Raw genomic sequence first — 16,362 nt, 5'->3', positions numbered from 1 at the left:
TCCTGGATCTTCGATTCGGCTACGGCTTCGCCCTTCCCTCTTCCGTCTTCTCCTGCAGCCGGCTCACCTCGCTCACTCTCACAAGCTGCGTCATCCCGCTCCTACCCCTAGGTTCCGTGGCATTCCCGGAGCTAAGGAGACTGACTCTCGTATACGTCCAGTTACAAGAATACGGGGGGTACCAACTTGAGGAGATCATAGATACATCCCCGTTGCTTGAGTATCTAAGTCTTGTTAGTGTTCTCATCCGTGGCGACTACGTATATCCGAGAATGGGTGATTCGGGCACCCAATCGCCTTCCGCATTCTTGTTTCTACTATCTCCAGGAAATGGGTCGATGCTACTGGGAGGAAGAGGCGTCAGGTTACGTGACAGTTCGTGGATGATGACAGGAGGCGACGGTTGGTGGAATCGGAGTGGCCACCGAATTTGTGGAGGCTGGACGTCTTGTACGTCCGTCCGGCAAGGCGAGCCGGCGGGAACGGTTGGGGGCATCAAGCCGACCCGATCTGGTCCATCTTTTGCCGAGGAGCAGCAGGTGCGTGCACGGTCGTACGTGGCCCGCACCCGATCTGGTCCATCATCGTTGTAGTATGCCGCGCGCGCAACGCGGAGAAAGGAGTATACGTGCCGGCGTACAACACTCCTCCGCGCGCCCACAAAGAAACAAAGAAAAAAAAGAGGTTAATTATTTTGTCCCAGTCCCGCTCCGGCAATTAATCCTCCGTCTCAGCCCACGAATACAAAAAAGAACCCATTTCAACTCTTCCATCGCCCCTGACTCCCCCGCTCGCAATTAATCCTTTCTACGTTACTATGTTGCAAATTAAGTTCATAATCCGCCTCAGTATCAGCAAAGGAAGAAAAAAATAACAGCGCCCCCGCCGTAATTAGGTTTTCTTTTCTTATTATCCCGATCGATCGCTCGCACGCAACAACAACAACAACGCGCGTAGGCGTAGCTGGCCAGGAAAACACATGGTTTCCATGCCAGCTCCTTCGATCGTTGCCCTCTCGATGAATAAAAAAACAAGTCCTACTTTTCCCTTTAATTACTTAACTTAACAAAGAGTCTTCAAAAAATGATAGCACCCTACCTTATCTAATCTCTGTGAATTTTCATCGTTGAACCTTAGGACGAGCAGCGCCGCCTTCTCATCGACGAGCGGGACGAGCGCGCGGCTCTTCTGGATGGTCTGCTTCCCTGAGGACGTCGCCGCGAAGAAGAAACACTTCGCCACGTGCAAGGCGACGCAAAAGGCCTCCAAGGCGACGACAAGGCGGCGAGGCGTGCCTTCATCGAGGCGCAGATAGCCGGTCCGCAGACCATCTCCGACAACGACGACCGCTCGGCCGATCAGTTCTCGTCGACACCAGGTGGAGGAGTAACCGGCGCCGCGCTCTATACGAGGATGCAGCGCGCTGCAAAGCCGTTTTAGCGCGCTTCTATATTGTGCCTCTATTGAAGATGCTCTAATATTAGCTTAGGGATACACGCAGACAAATGCGACAGAGCCGGCGCATGGTTGAGGAGAGGACGACGAAGCCAGGAATGGCAGCACCCTCCCAACAGCAGCACCATTCATCTTCTATAGAGTAAGTCGACGATGCAGAATGCCTGGACCAACGTCGTCGCGAGGGAATCGACTGTGAAGACGCGGGCTCGGAGAGCTGCGCCAACGAGTCTGATGACCTTTGGGTGCTCATGTCAACAAGGTTATAGAAATCGGGCGAGCAGCTTGACCTCATGCATGTCGTTAGGGGGGACACGTTAATGCCGGCCTCATCCTTACAAATTCGAAAAATGTGAAGCAGCATATATATATTCATGGCCAAGAGCACGGCAAAGGGGAGTAAAGTGCATACAAACAAGAACAGCATATATTTTTTTTAGAGAAACGTTTCAGCTAGATTAGTGGAGATTACCGCGCATCCCAACACGAACGCTGTAATTGGAAACTAATTTTTAAATCCCAATCAATCCAATTAATTTAATTCCCTTATTTCCCGCTATGTGTAGCAAGGCTGCGTCTGTATGCACAAATAATAATTCCCTTAATAATTCATCCTCCCTAAACCGATGAACCTTCTCGTCTGATCGACCTGGTCCATTTGAGATACAAAAACTACAGTGAAGAATTACGATAAAGAAACTAAACTAAGCTAATAAGTCGATGCAAGTTTAATCAGCCATAGTGCTAATTTTTTTGCCATGACCTTGCCTATTTTGCAACATTCAGACCGCACATCAAACAATATAACAGTACTAGAATAAATGTTTGTGCAGCACACAATCCAACCTTGCTGACATTTATCAAACCCAAAGAGAAACGCGAGCTAGGAAGAAAGATCTCACACGTGCACATTTACCAAATTGTTACAACTACCCAAGCCTAGAGCACTACAGAAATGGATTTTACAGCGTCAGGTACTACCGAATATTACAAGAACCAAAAAGCAGCACTACATATGATTTTTCTGGTTCGCGCTTCCCGACTACCGCACCAACAAGATGTTCGGAATTAATTACCACGGGAGTACTCAAAATTTTGGCAAGACCTTGTCTGTTTTTTGGACATCCAAACCTGCACAGCAAATATCATACTTCAATTAAGACAATGGTGCATACAACACAGCCCATGTGACACAATACCGGGCAAAGCTGATGCACAGCAGCATGCAAGTTACATACAACATAACATGCATCATAACCATATATACCACAGCGCTAAAAAGGAAGCCGACCGAGCTTGTCCCCAGGGTCTTCCAGCTTCCTTCCAAGTGATGGCCGCCCTCAGCCACTGGTTCCAGCTGCAACACATGTCTCTCACTTAGTCCCCATTTTCCTTGAACAAGAACAAAACATGATGGTCAACTAGGACAAATTTAGCAAGGAACATATTTTGAAATTGGCCTAACATGTCAATAGAATTGCAAAACACCAATTCAAACATGGCCTGATGGTGTCACGTATCATCATGTCAAAAACAAGACTTGTGGAAACTTAAATGTACTATGTCATCCATATCATAAAATCCACCGAGTCTAGTGTCATGGCTACCCGAGGACTCACCTAAACCCACGGATTCGAAAAAGAAGGCCATGACAGCCTGCCAGCCGGATCCGACAGCCGTCGCTGCCTCCTGACCAGCTCCAGCTCCACTTCTCCCCTGAATTACAAAAACAAAAGGCCAATTTATTTTCGAGATCTAGTTACATGAAGCAGGAACTACTCTGCACAGAACATGACTAGTGGCCAAAGATATTATCTCGAGCACATGCCTAATCAGCGAGAGAACTACCAAACAATCACCATCTCATCCCAGGACTTGTACATACAACACATGACAACTAGGCGAGCAAGAACTTAATTCTCAAAAGACTATACATGTCACTAGTGCTAATTGACTATATACAGCAAATATCTTAGCAGAACTTACACTTCCATGCATGATATACACACGGTAAAAAATTACCAAGTGACTCTATCATCTTATCACACTCATCAAGAATGAAATGCTTCGCATTCTTCAAAGAAAGGTCCTTCTCTCTAGCTGGAGCTAGAATCCTTCCACAGTGACGGCAGCAAATAAATCCTTAGGGCTTCTTTATGTGAACACCTCCATAGAATAGAGCAACCTTCAATTCGGAACACAAAATCAATGAGATAATCAAGAAAAGGGAGAAACAGAAGTGCAACAAACCCAGTTTTACAAACCTGGTAAGCCAGCTCTCTCATGTGGCAGTGTGGCACAATACAACAAGCAGTCTTCCCCATCCGTGACTTTGCTTGGCACATGACAACTCTCCAACAGGAAATGTCAAAAGAAAGTATACCTACATATCAGCAACACAAGAACTTCATTACGACACACATATCATAATGCTTGCAAAGGTAAAGCTGAGAAAGCAACAAACCATATGAACAAACTTAATTTTGGCTATTTTTTGTCATATTAACTATCACACCAGAACGGAACAAATTAAACAAATATCCTGGCAGTGAGGTCGATAAAAAGTAACAATGCACGTCATTATACAACACCACCATGGTAGATACAATATTTTGTACAGGAAGGTTACACAAATGCAAGAAAGAGCATGCACGTGGCATCTCAAAAATCTGTTGGCATATATACTAAGTGCTTCAACACAGCGAGAGCACTAATACACTATCATGTACACGAATCAGATACTATGTTGTCATAATGAAATCATCAAGATGATGCTTTGAGCACCAAAAAATATGTGGTGTACCGTGCACATATATATGCAGAACTGAAAAAAATGTTGTAATGCGAAAAAAATGCCATGTCTCGATGCTTTTCCAAAAAAAAAATGTTGTAATTAGGAAACTAATATCAGCAGGTATTCCCTTATATTCTCAAGCATGCTAGCACCAGTTAAACGGTGCAGTGGAGCATATGAATAAAGATCATGTTCAAGTGCTGGAGCAGAGCAAGAAAATACTCTACCGAGGCCTTTCTGAGTTAACAATGCTAAAAATGCTAATATCGACAACTCAGCTTCATGGCCAACTCGACGAGGAAGACAGCAACACCATCATTACTCATTTTAGACATTAGAGGTAAATAAAAACTAGGACCATATAATCTATATAACCTGCGGCATCCAGTACCAGAAAAGAACCACAAATAACTAAATGTCAAACGGCTTGATGGCCGAACCCAGCGCATTGACTCGAGGAATCACCTGACAGAATTTTAGGTGCAGCCATGATGGCACCACCACCGCGGTTGCGGCACGGTTAACTCGCCGTCACGGTCTACAGAGCAGCAGCCATGCCACATACTCTGATGCACCCCACATATTACAAAAAGATTGCATATTAGAAAATAAACAAGTACAATTAAGCTACTATGGAAAAAACAAATACACTTTATCAATGGAATGCACCATGGTTTGTATGCACAGCACGTACACTTATCACTTACCAGAATCTACCTAGACACAACATGGAGTAGAAGAAGGCCACCGCTCCAGGTCTTCCAGATTCCTTCCACTGCTGCATCCTAGAAAACATATCAACAGCTAGTCATTGCGATTGCACAAAGAATGCAATAAAACAATGCAATAGTTCAAGCAGGTATACTATCTGAATATCAAGATTCAACGCAAAAAGAAACCAAGACCGAATTAGTCGATGGCTCTTGCAACTGTCGGTGGCATGCATCTTGACAGCTCGGACTAGCTAATCTTGCACATCATCAGTCAATATTAGATCAAACCAAAACTAAAATTTATCTGGATGTACATGTACTAGCTCACACTGAAATTTAAACCTTAAAATCTGAACTTTTCACCTAAAGCTCTCTACTAATCTGGGAGCTGTTAGCACGCATCAGGATGCAAATTCCAAAAACGAATGCAAGCACGTGCAGATCCACAGCGCAACAAAAAACCGGGAACCAGAGGTGGGGGGAACAGGTGTCCTTCACCTAAGAGAATTGTAGCAGAAAACGACATAGCACCACCACCGCGGTTGCGGCGCGCTGAACTAGCCGCCACGGCTAGCCCAACAGCAGCCTTACCACATACTCTTATGCACCTAACATATTTGAAGAAGATTGCATATTAGAAAAGAAACGAGTAAAATTAAACTACTATGGAGAAAACTAATTTATCATTTGAATGCACCATGGTCATTGTGCAGAGGACGTACACTTATCACAAGATCTTAAAGATAACAGGTACTTGATAGCCAAATTACAGCCAAGCCTCGGGTGCCCTTGTACAACTCCAAATTACAGACAAGAATCAAGTGTCTTTGTGCAGCTCCAATTCCTCTTGCCTTATTACTTCCTGCATAAAGTGAGTACAAAAGAAATTATGAGTGCTTGTGAAGTAAAATCAGAAGAAATTTGAATGATCCACTGAAGACAAATTACTGATGCCAAACAATTATGAACCAATTCATGCATTAAAATGGCGCAACACTTTCCGAAATAGAATAAAATAGACATCAGTGGAAAATGATCTCAAAACTTGATTCAGTTTCATATAAACATGTAGTAGTTCGAATTTGTTTGTATTAATCTGCGATGAAGAGCTAATGGGCAGCAATAGCACCATGTATTCATGCACCTCGAGCAGCTCGGACTAGCTAATTCTCCACATCACGAGTCAATGTTTAGAGCAAGGCTGGGAACAAAGTTGTTTTCCCTTGTCAATGTTCAGCAATAGCAGGTGAGCTAACTTCTTTTATTAATATACTCCTTCCTAAATTCTGGATACCCGCATTGATCTTTTTGTTGGCACTCATGGTTCTTAATACCTGATGCATGCAATCAGCCCACTCTTTATGATGCACAGAGATGCATATCACATAAACCTGATGCATGAAAAATAGAATACTCATAAAAATCCAGACCATGAGTTTTCATCTCAATGTACTCAGATTTAAGTTTGAGACTTGAGAGCATCAGGTTTTGTAATGCACACAATTTTCAAAAACATTCTTTTGCATGTTGAGGCTGCAAACAGGATCATCAGGTTTTCTAATACATCAGAAGGAAACCCGCATACTTGCCAACTATTCTAGACTGCTCACCAAAATACGGAGTAGAAAAAATTCCACAGACATTTGAAGCAAACAAGTTGGTTGAAGAAAGAAATAGCCATCAGCGAAAGTTGATGTCAAATCTTGATTCAGCAGATTCATATAAACATGTAATATTTCCAATTTGTTTTATGAATCTGCAATGAAGAGAAAACGTGCAGCAATAGCACCATGTATTCATGCAGCATAAGCAGCTCAGACTACCTAATTCTGCACATCATGAGTCAATGTTTATGGCAAGCCTAAACTAAAACGTATCTGGGTGTACATCTAGCTCACACGGATATGGACACCAAAAACTCTGAACTTTTCACCTAAAGTTCTCTACTGATATGCTAGTTGTACAACACGGTGTCGACAGGGTCATTCGGACGCCAGCCAGAGGTCACAAGAAGCAAAGGTTGATCTTCAGTGAGTAGAGGGCCATACAAAAACAAAACATGCTGGTCCGAATAATCAGTATGAACTAACATCTGATTTAAAGTCCAAGCAATCCACAAGGTAATGAAATCGGGATGTTTTTGGAACCTGGAGAAATAAGAAGACTCGGGTTTTCTAATACACCAGAACGATTCCTGAACACTTGCCAACTATTCTATCGTGCTCACCAGAATACGGAGTAGAAAAAATTCCACAAAAAATTTAGCAAACAAGTCAGTTGAGAAAATAAATAACCATCAACGGAAATTGATCTCAAATCTTAATTCGGCAGATTCATACACACATGTAGAATTTTAAATTTGCTTTATCAATCTGGAATGAAGAGAAAATGGGCAGCAATAGCACCATGTATGCATGCATTTTGACAGCTTGGACTAGTGAATCTTGCACATCACGAGTTAAAGTTTAGAGCAAACCTAAACTAAAATCATATCGAAATGTACAACTAGCTCAGATGGAAATGGACACCAAAAAATCTGAACTTTTCACCAAAAGTTCTCTACTGTTTCTGCTAGTTGTTCAACACGGTGTCGACAGGGTCAGTCAGACGCCACCCAGAGGTCACAAGGAAGAAGCAAAGGTTGATCTTCGGTGAGTAGAGTGCTGTACAAAACAAAACAAAAAAAGCGTGATGGACCTGATCAGTATGAACTAACACCTGAATACCTGATCTGAGGTCCATGCACTGCACAAGGTACTGAATTCAGGATGTATTTACAGCCTGAAGAAGTAAGAAGACTCAGGGAATCCGGACAGCTTTATGTGAACGTGTGCCATATGATTATCCTTCTTTTTGCAGTATTCTAATGTAGTCTTATTACACCAAAAGAATTAGTGTTCATGGCGTATAAACTAGTTTAGGGGTTACAAGTCCTAGGTATAAATCGATGGTGCTAAACCATTCAAGGTAAGTGGCCAACGCAGAGAGTCAAACCAAAGATAATTGCTGGACATCACAGAGTGGAACCAAACTTCGATGACTAAATCAATTATTTATTCCAGGACACGCCACAGTTGAAAATCAATACTACTGATCCCATTTCAGTTCTTGTTGATTCTGAAGACAGGCAGAGAAAAAATATGAGTTACACCAAAGATACTATCGTGAGTGGGGATGGAGATTACGTGGTGGAGAGACTGTACTTAATTTCCTTATCTAGCAGACCAACCAAATTGCAGTTTCATCCTATCTAGCCCCCATTAATCCATATCAACAAATTGATATGCTCATCCCTGTCGCCAGTATACAGCTTCCCAAGTCCGCGAGTAAGAGTTTCTTGAACCAACACGGTAAGAGCTTCCCATACCTGAAAACTTGCAGCCCCTCTGAAGGTAGCACCAACGGATGGTGATCGATTCCTGGCCGGAGAAGCTCCTGTACCGGCGGCACTAGTACTAGAACGCCTCGTTCCTACTGCTGCTCCTCTGCAGGGAAACAAATTTTCCAGTCAAGAAAACTGAATTAGGGGGCAAAAAGGATAAAGATTAGGGTTTGGATACCATACCTGCGCGGCGACGCCCCGGAGCAGGGCGCGCGCGGCGAGGCCACGGTCTGGTCGACGGCGGGGACGGAGCGCGGAACGGCGCCGCGTCCGGACAGCCTGCACCACCCCGCCGGCGTGAAGCAGCACCCGTCAGGCACGCGCGAGACGCGGGCAGCAGGTTCGACGGAGTGCTGCGCGCCGTCCTACCAGCGCACAAGCGCGCCGACGAACGAGCCGCCGCGACCCAGAGCGGTTCATGGGGCGCCGCCTCTCTACTTCGCGAGTCCATGGCGGCGGAGGTCGATCTTGTGCGTGGGGCTCGGGATCGGGTGGAGCTTGGCCTGATGGAGAAGGGGGCGGAGGGAAGGTGGCCGGCGACGGGGAAGAGCGGCGGCGGCGTTCGATCTTGATTTGGTTGGGTAGGAGAAATGTGGGGATCGCGTCGCGGGAGACGAGGAGAAATGTGCGGTAGGTGTTGGACTATGTCTCGGCCCAAAAACCAAATAAATTCGTTTGGCCAAACAAATCCTGCGCGGGAATTTATTTCGCTAGGGCTACTATTACCACTTGATTAAATCACACACACTGCATGCATTGATACGCACGTTCTCTACAAGTACTCCTCTCTATGTGTACATCTCTCTCTATCATTTCCTTGATAAAAAAATGTGTACATGTCTCTTACCGAGCTTGGAAAACTAGAGCGGACAAGTTTTGAACTGAGAAGCTTCACTAGATGTTGATATCGCGGGGTTGTGATCGGCGTGCCAAGCGATTATCGCCCGAATGGAATCACGGTGTCGAGATCGTTCTTGTTGTGTGTCTTGGTTTTGCCGAAACATGGTGCGGCGATGGTTGTATGAACGATATATGATGTTCCCAAAAATCCCGCTGGCACAAAGTCGCTAGCTAAAACTGCAACACGACTAACGGTTGTTAATAAAACCTAATTATTCAACCCAAAAGTGTGTAATAGACATTATCTCGTCACTTCATGATATTTAAAAAAAATTGGCATGGCCAATTAATTTTCATGCATTAGCGCATCCTCTTTAGATTATAAGCATAATGTTTCAATGTGTACTGTATCATAAAACATTATGCTTTTAATCCAAAAAGTTGGAGATCCCCATCTTAACATCACGAAGCATAGAAGCAAATGATTAAAATCCTCCCAATGTCATAATCCTCTTTTGTGGGTCCCGAGATGCCTACCCCTCTCATAGATTTTACTTCAAAGTGGTGATTTCATGTAACTTTACTCTTTATGCAATTTATAATATAGGTCATACCAACATGAAAAAAGAGAGAACAACTTCTTACAAGAATCGGGTCGATGGCCGCGGAGTGGTAGTTTTGCATTGTAAGTTCAAAATTTGCCTCTCGGATAGTCATATTCATGAAGCTGCGCCACCCTCACGGTCTCGAGATTTTTCTCCTTGAACCCGCACTACACCCTCACGCTCACCCTCGTGACCTCACCCACGTTGCACCCGCACTCCCTCTCTCTGCTCCACCGTGCCTCCCATCGATGCCTCATCATTGCGCTTACTTCGCCTTGCCACCATGATCATTTGGCTCATCGCGCCACCTTCCCTTGCATCACTGCGCTCCTTCCACCTTCCATCGGCTCACTGAGCTCCCCTCCTTTAAAAAGGATGGCCTTTTTGGTCCAAGCCAACAACGAATCGATGGAACCGACTCGATCTCAGCAAGGCCTTATCCGTTGGCTGCGAGGTTGGACACGTCGGACCCTGCTCCCACGAGGACAGAGGCAACATCGGTCGCGAGTAGCCACGGTCTTGCGAGCATGCGTGCATCCATGGGCTCCACCCCATTTATCTATCATGCCGCTGGTAGTCACTGTCGCTACCGTGCTCTCCCCATCGGCCCTGCTCCCTCGCTGTCATTGCGGAAGATGGTAAGGGAGACAAGATGAAGAAGCATAAGGTTGCCTATTGGTCTCTCTTAGCCTATGCATCCGTTCTTACAAGTGCATCAGTTGCATTAGGTGTTTCTTGATTCCGTTTCTCTTTTGTGTGTGTCACTAAGGCATTGGCGAAGTGGTTCAAGGTGATGGGGATGGGGAAGATCGTGCGGCGATGCGCCGGGAAGGAACATCTACTTAGCAAGAAGAACGCCAAGAGCATACAGAGACTCTCCAAGGTGGTATGAAAACGCTTTTTTCGCTTCGCTCACATTCTTTTGTTCGGCTAGCATGTCTACCTATGACAAAACTGGCGAGTGTTCCTGTGATTCGGATCACGATCACCTATGCTTAGATTAGATGTCAATGTGGATTTTTGATGTGAGTTTAGTTTCCTTCATGTGATGTTACCTTTTTGCTTTCTTCGGGATTGTGAGAGCCATAGACTGCACCAAAATTTCCACTTGCTTGTGTCGATGTGGCATTCATGTCATAGTTGCACAAAAAATTATGTCAGGAAGTGCGTGCATGCATTTATGTCGAGAAGTTTATTTAATTTTTAATAAATCTAAGTCACCTATAGTTGCTTGATGGTAGTATCTACTAGACTTACATGGATATAAGTATTATCACATGTAATGGTGTATCATTTGACTATTGGTTTGGAACTAAGCATAATCTTAGCGGAGTTCAATGGAATACATGTTTTGTTTTCAGATATTTTTCTCATGACCTCGAGATTTTTCTCCTTGAACCCATACTCCACCATCATGCTCACCCTCGCGACCTCACCCAAACGTTGCACCCGCACTCCCTCTCTCTACTCCACTATGCCTCCCATCGCCGCCTCGTCATTGCGCTCCCTTCGCCTTGCCACCATGATCCCTTGGATTGTCGCGCCACCTTCCCTTGCCTCACCACGATCTCTCCACCTTCCATCGGATCACTGAGCCCCCTCCTTTAAAAAGGATGGCCTTTTTGGTCCTAGCCAACGACGAATCGATGGACCTGATCTTAGCAAGGCCTTATCCGCTGGCTGCGAGGTCCGACACATCAGACCCTGCTCCCACAAGGATAGAGGCAACATCGGCCACCAGTAGCCACGGCCTTGCGAGCATGCGTGCATCCATGGGCTCTGCCCCATTTATCAGGCATGCCGCTAGTAGTCACCGCCGCTACCGTGCTCTCCCCATTGGCCCTGTTCCCTCGTTGTCATCCCAAAAGATGGTAAGGTCTACAAGATGAACAAGCAGAAGGTTTCCTATTGGTCTCTCTTGGCCTATATATGCATCTGTTCTTACAAGTGCATCAGATTCATTAGGTGTTTCTTGATTCTGTTGCTCTTTTGTGTGTGTCACTAAGGCATTGGCGAAGTGGTTCAAGGTGATGGAGATGGGGAAGATCCTATGGTCATGCTCCGGGAAGCAACATCTTCTTAGCAAGAACAATGCCAAGAGCACAACGAGACTCTCCAAGGTGGTATGAAACGCTTGTTTCACTTGGCTCACATTGTTTTCTTCAGCTAGCGTGTCTACCTATGACAAAACGGGGCGAGTGTTCCTGTGGTTCGGATCCCCTATGCTTAGATTAGATGGCAATGTGGATTTTTGATGTGGGTTTAGTTTCCTTCATGTGAAGTTACTTTTTTTTTGCTTTCTTCAGGATTGTCAGAGCCATAGACTTCACCAAAATTTTCACTTGCTTGTGTCGATGTGGTAGTCATGTCATAGTTGCAACAAAAATTATGTCAGGAAGTGCGTGCGTGCATTTACGTCGAGAAGTTTCTTGATTTTTTTTAATAAACCTAAGTCACATATAGTTGTCTGATGCAAATGGTGTATCATTTGACCATTGGTTTGGAACTAAGCATAATCTTAGCGGAATTCAATGGAATACATGTTCTGTTTTTGGATATTCTTACATTTTCCTTTGCTAGATTTTGGGCAGATAAGTTGATGAAAGACACCATGTTTGAAGTCACCAAGGTCAAATTCCCTCTTTATAGGAAGTCACTTGTTTTGAATTTAACTTGCACTTAACATGACCACTCCAATCTTAAATATCCTACGAATTCCGTCCTTTGAAAGTTTGGTAGGTTCTTAGCTTAGCAGAAGGTGAACAGACGAACAGTCACTAAGTGGTGGCTGCAACTTGTTAATCTATCAATGTAATGATGTAAGCACTAATTTAGCACGTGATATTAGTTAGTTAGTGCTAAAGGTTTGACTTCGCCCACTACCAAAACTATATTTACTACATACCGCTTGATTGCGTGTGCATCTACACAAAGATAAACTACTCCCAATGGTTTTATATACTGCTGTTGTTATTGGATGTGAGTTGTTGCTGATGTGTGCTTTATTTTCGTTAGCCTTTGTTTACCACTCCATGCAAATATTGGAATATATGCAATCTATGTTTTAAATAATGCATGTAAATATAGGAATTTTCTTGCATTGTCTTCTCATGTTAAACCCCTTCATGGTGATTTCAAGGTACATGGAGCAACCGAGGTCCAACATTGCGGAACTAAATGCCAAAAGTTAACAACATACTTTGTTTTCATGGTTATTTGTCTACCAAGTGCTAGTTTGACTAATCAACTGCAGCTTGCACTGTAGTTTCCATCCATTCATGTTTTAAAATTGAATAGAATTATAATGAACTCTTGAATTACTCAATTCTCATCAATTGGATTTGCAGTTTGAATTATTCTTAGTCTTGTGCCAGAGTAACTGATGTTGATATGAAGATCCAGAGGCGTAGGAGAAATATGCCATTGCACTAGGTTCATCCATCAATGGCACCGAGGGGCGGAGGCACACTAGATTTGAGAGGCATCGAGAAGGAGTTGATTGTAGGAGGAGCTGGTTGGAGGCGCAAAGGCAGTCTTGGCTTGAGCAGGAGATAGCAAGATTAGGAGTTGGCATGGAGTAGGAGCTGGCATAGAGCTTGCTCGGAGAAGATGCTCCTCCTCCGGCCAAGCCTGAGACGTGCTAGAGATCTGGCTAGAAGCTAGCTGCAGATCCAACCAAAAGGGAGCGGTCCAGTAAAATGCGAGCGATCTTGCCATAAGCTACTAGAGCGATCGATTCGAGGATATGCGAGCAAGATGTGGGAGATGCGACGAAGATGGGCAAGATGCGAGCTAGGCGTAGTGGTTCGTTTTTTATTTAGAATGGATAAATTGTCAACCGACATTATTGTACTAAGGTTCTAACACTTTTTTGTTGGATCGAATGGAGTAGTGCGTAATAAATACCTTGAACCTATCTAGCTACACCAGACTTGGTTTGTAGACAAAATATTTAGTGGGACCATGTGCATGCATGTACAACAGGTAGGTCCAGCACTCCAGCCAATCCACATCGATCCTGCCAAGAGGCCCACGAGCTACTACAAGTATATGCTACCTCGCGATTGATGTTAGTTCATTGTGCGATCCAATCCAAGTCCATCGAGCTAATAACTAATCATGCCATCTATATCCATCATTTTTGGTATAATAGGAACCACTATATTGCAAACATAAGAGAAGAGATAGATGTGTTGTGACGTTTCACGACTCTACGTGGAAATCACAATGTTTTTTTTTTTGCAAGAATCCGAGTTTCTATTTACTCTCCTAATTTTCCTTATGACGACAAGCTCGCTTAATTGTTCTGGTATATGTTCCCATAGGTCGGACCATCGATTCAAAGCTAGCACTCATCATGGGTCGGAGGTAGTATCCAGTTGTATATGTGGAATCTATCTGGTGCACTACGGGAACTAGACAAAGCATTAACATTTTCGTTACTCGCATCGAATCGGAGGTGGGGATCCTGTGCTAGGGTGCGTCGGGTACCTTCCCTTCTCCATGACCGGCCTCGACGCGAAGATCGTGGGGAACCTCTATATCGACTCGGCTGCAGCTGGCACACCAGAGCGGGAAAGAAGCCTCACCCATTAGCGTGGCCCTCACCGTGAGATCTTGCCGCGCCGCCAAATCCGCAAAGCACTCCCCCGGCAAGGGGGGAAGTTTGCTTCCCATGTGAGAGACCGCACCACCATCATTGTACATGCTTTGCCCTGCGTGATCTCTGGTGGCGGTGGAGAATGGGAAGGGGGAGTGGTAGTGCGGTTTTGGTCGCCTCCCATGTGGCCTAACCCTAACCATTAGAGCTTCTAGCATTTGTGTAGTTGTAGCACTAGGTGAATTCATATGCTTTTGATTAGGTCATAGCCATTATTTCTACAAGAATAGAGTACGTGCAAGCTACTACTAGTGCAATGCATGGATTAGATGACATCGCCCGCCCCTAATTAAGGAATGACATATGATGATATGGGCATATGGTAAGACCGCAGGAATACTGCATGGATTAAGAACCTCCTGGACTGACCAGCATCGGAATCAAGCCTTGTGGCTGGAAACAGTATTCGCGAATTACTTTCGCCGAACACTTCCGTTTTTTTTTGGAAATGTATAGCTAGTCAAAATAATTGAGAGGTGAGGGTGGAGCGGGATCATTTTTGGGGTAAACAGAATTTTTGGGATGATTTTTTGGGTATACTAATTAATGATGCCGAAAATTCTATTGAAATCACGTGATTTTGGGTATAATAAGTAATCTCCTTCGAATCTGGAGGGAGCTGCAACGATTCGACTCAACCAATAATAAACCTACTTAAAAATCGCGTCCATAATTTTAGGTGATACTAGTTATTAGGATTATTGGGAGACAAAGCAATAACGAATGTCGATCGAAAATCAAGGAAGAGCCAAAGCACACACGAGAAACTAGCGCCTAGCGGTATGTACATTGCTAGTCGGGACAATTAGTCATGCCATTATTAATTGCTAATAGTAGATCAGGACGCTTTGCATTGCATGGCCTTGTTCCAGCCAATCACAAGACATAATTTGCCTCACCTGGATTGGCAATCTCACCCGTCCAGGAAAAAATCTCTCTTCAAACGTGATTTTGGGTATAATAATTAATCTCCTTCAAATCTGGAGGGAGCTGCAGCGACTCAGCCAATAATCAACTTTCTTAAAAATCGCGTCCATAATTTGAGGTGCTAGTTATTAGTATTGTTGGGAGACAAAGCAATAAGCAATGTCGAGCGAAAATGAAGCACACCCGAAAAACTAGCAATACAATTAATCATCATGCCATAAATAATTTGCTAATCACAAGACAAAATTTGCAGGAAAAAACCTAGTACGTCGCAGAAACACAACACCTGCCAACCCAACGAATAAGAAGAGAAAACGAAAATCACGCGCCAACCACCGCCGTATCTTCTCCCCCACCACCGGCACCTCCTCCTCTCCGCCAGCCCCATCTCCCCACTTCTCCTCGGCTCTCCCGGATCAGATCGACGGTGGGCGCCGCCGGCGCGCCCCCAAGTGCCGCCACATCTTCGCAGACGTAAGAGGAGGCGCCGCGCAGCAGCAGCTCGTCGGCACCGCATCCGTCGATTTGACGGCGCGCGTGGCTCCGTCCATCACGTCGGTCTGCGTCTTGCGCGTGGACGAGGGAGCGCGGGCGGCGCGCTGCTGCATGCAGCCGCGGGGGTGCCGGCGACCAGGAGGTCGAGCAGCTCGTTCCGGAGAGACGCCGCCGTCCTGGGGCTTGTCGGCGTACGTCGGCTTCAGAGGTAGCAGCTTCTACATCTCTCTCTCCGTCCTTGCTTCGGCAGAGCAGCTGATTCGACAACGCGATTTCGTACTAGTATACGCCGTGATCCGATTCGAGTTTCTTTGTGCGCACAGGGTTGCGCCGTGGCCGGCAAGGGAAGCCTGATCCGCAAGCTGAGCTGCCAATTTCCTGTTCGGTTTGATCTGCTGTGGTTCGATTACGTTGATGTTCTGACGCGATTCATTTTCCATTAATTCTTGGAAAAGTATGCAAGATATAATATCCGTGTGTTCATATCCTGT

At 45.0% G+C, this 16,362-nt stretch overlaps 1 long non-coding RNA gene across 4 annotated transcripts; it reads right to left on the bottom strand.

Annotated features, from left to right (window-relative positions):
* Positions 1-2,249: 2,249 nt before the first annotated feature.
* On the bottom strand, positions 2,250-8,585 carry LOC124666820. 4 transcript variants are annotated; one of them, XR_006991058.1, is made up of 11 exons: positions 8,528-8,585; positions 8,330-8,447; positions 5,685-5,824; positions 5,461-5,570; positions 4,957-5,034; positions 4,715-4,815; positions 3,720-3,838; positions 3,442-3,640; positions 3,075-3,171; positions 2,723-2,847; positions 2,250-2,586 (listed from the first exon to the last, which is right to left on the bottom strand). It is a non-coding gene; the product is annotated as an uncharacterized LOC124666820 (long non-coding RNA). The 4 variants fall into 4 exon arrangements; XR_006991056.1 differs by having other exon boundaries at positions 4,957-5,570; XR_006991057.1 differs by having other exon boundaries at positions 2,723-2,812; positions 4,957-5,570.
* Between the last annotated feature and the right edge of the window lie 7,777 nt (positions 8,586-16,362).

This window comes from Lolium rigidum, chromosome 6 (assembly GCF_022539505.1).
Source record: "Lolium rigidum isolate FL_2022 chromosome 6, APGP_CSIRO_Lrig_0.1, whole genome shotgun sequence".
Lineage (NCBI taxonomy): Eukaryota > Viridiplantae > Streptophyta > Magnoliopsida > Poales > Poaceae > Lolium > Lolium rigidum.
The sequence above is the reverse complement of the archived record's forward strand: the minus strand, read 5'-3'. Positions and strand labels throughout refer to the sequence as shown.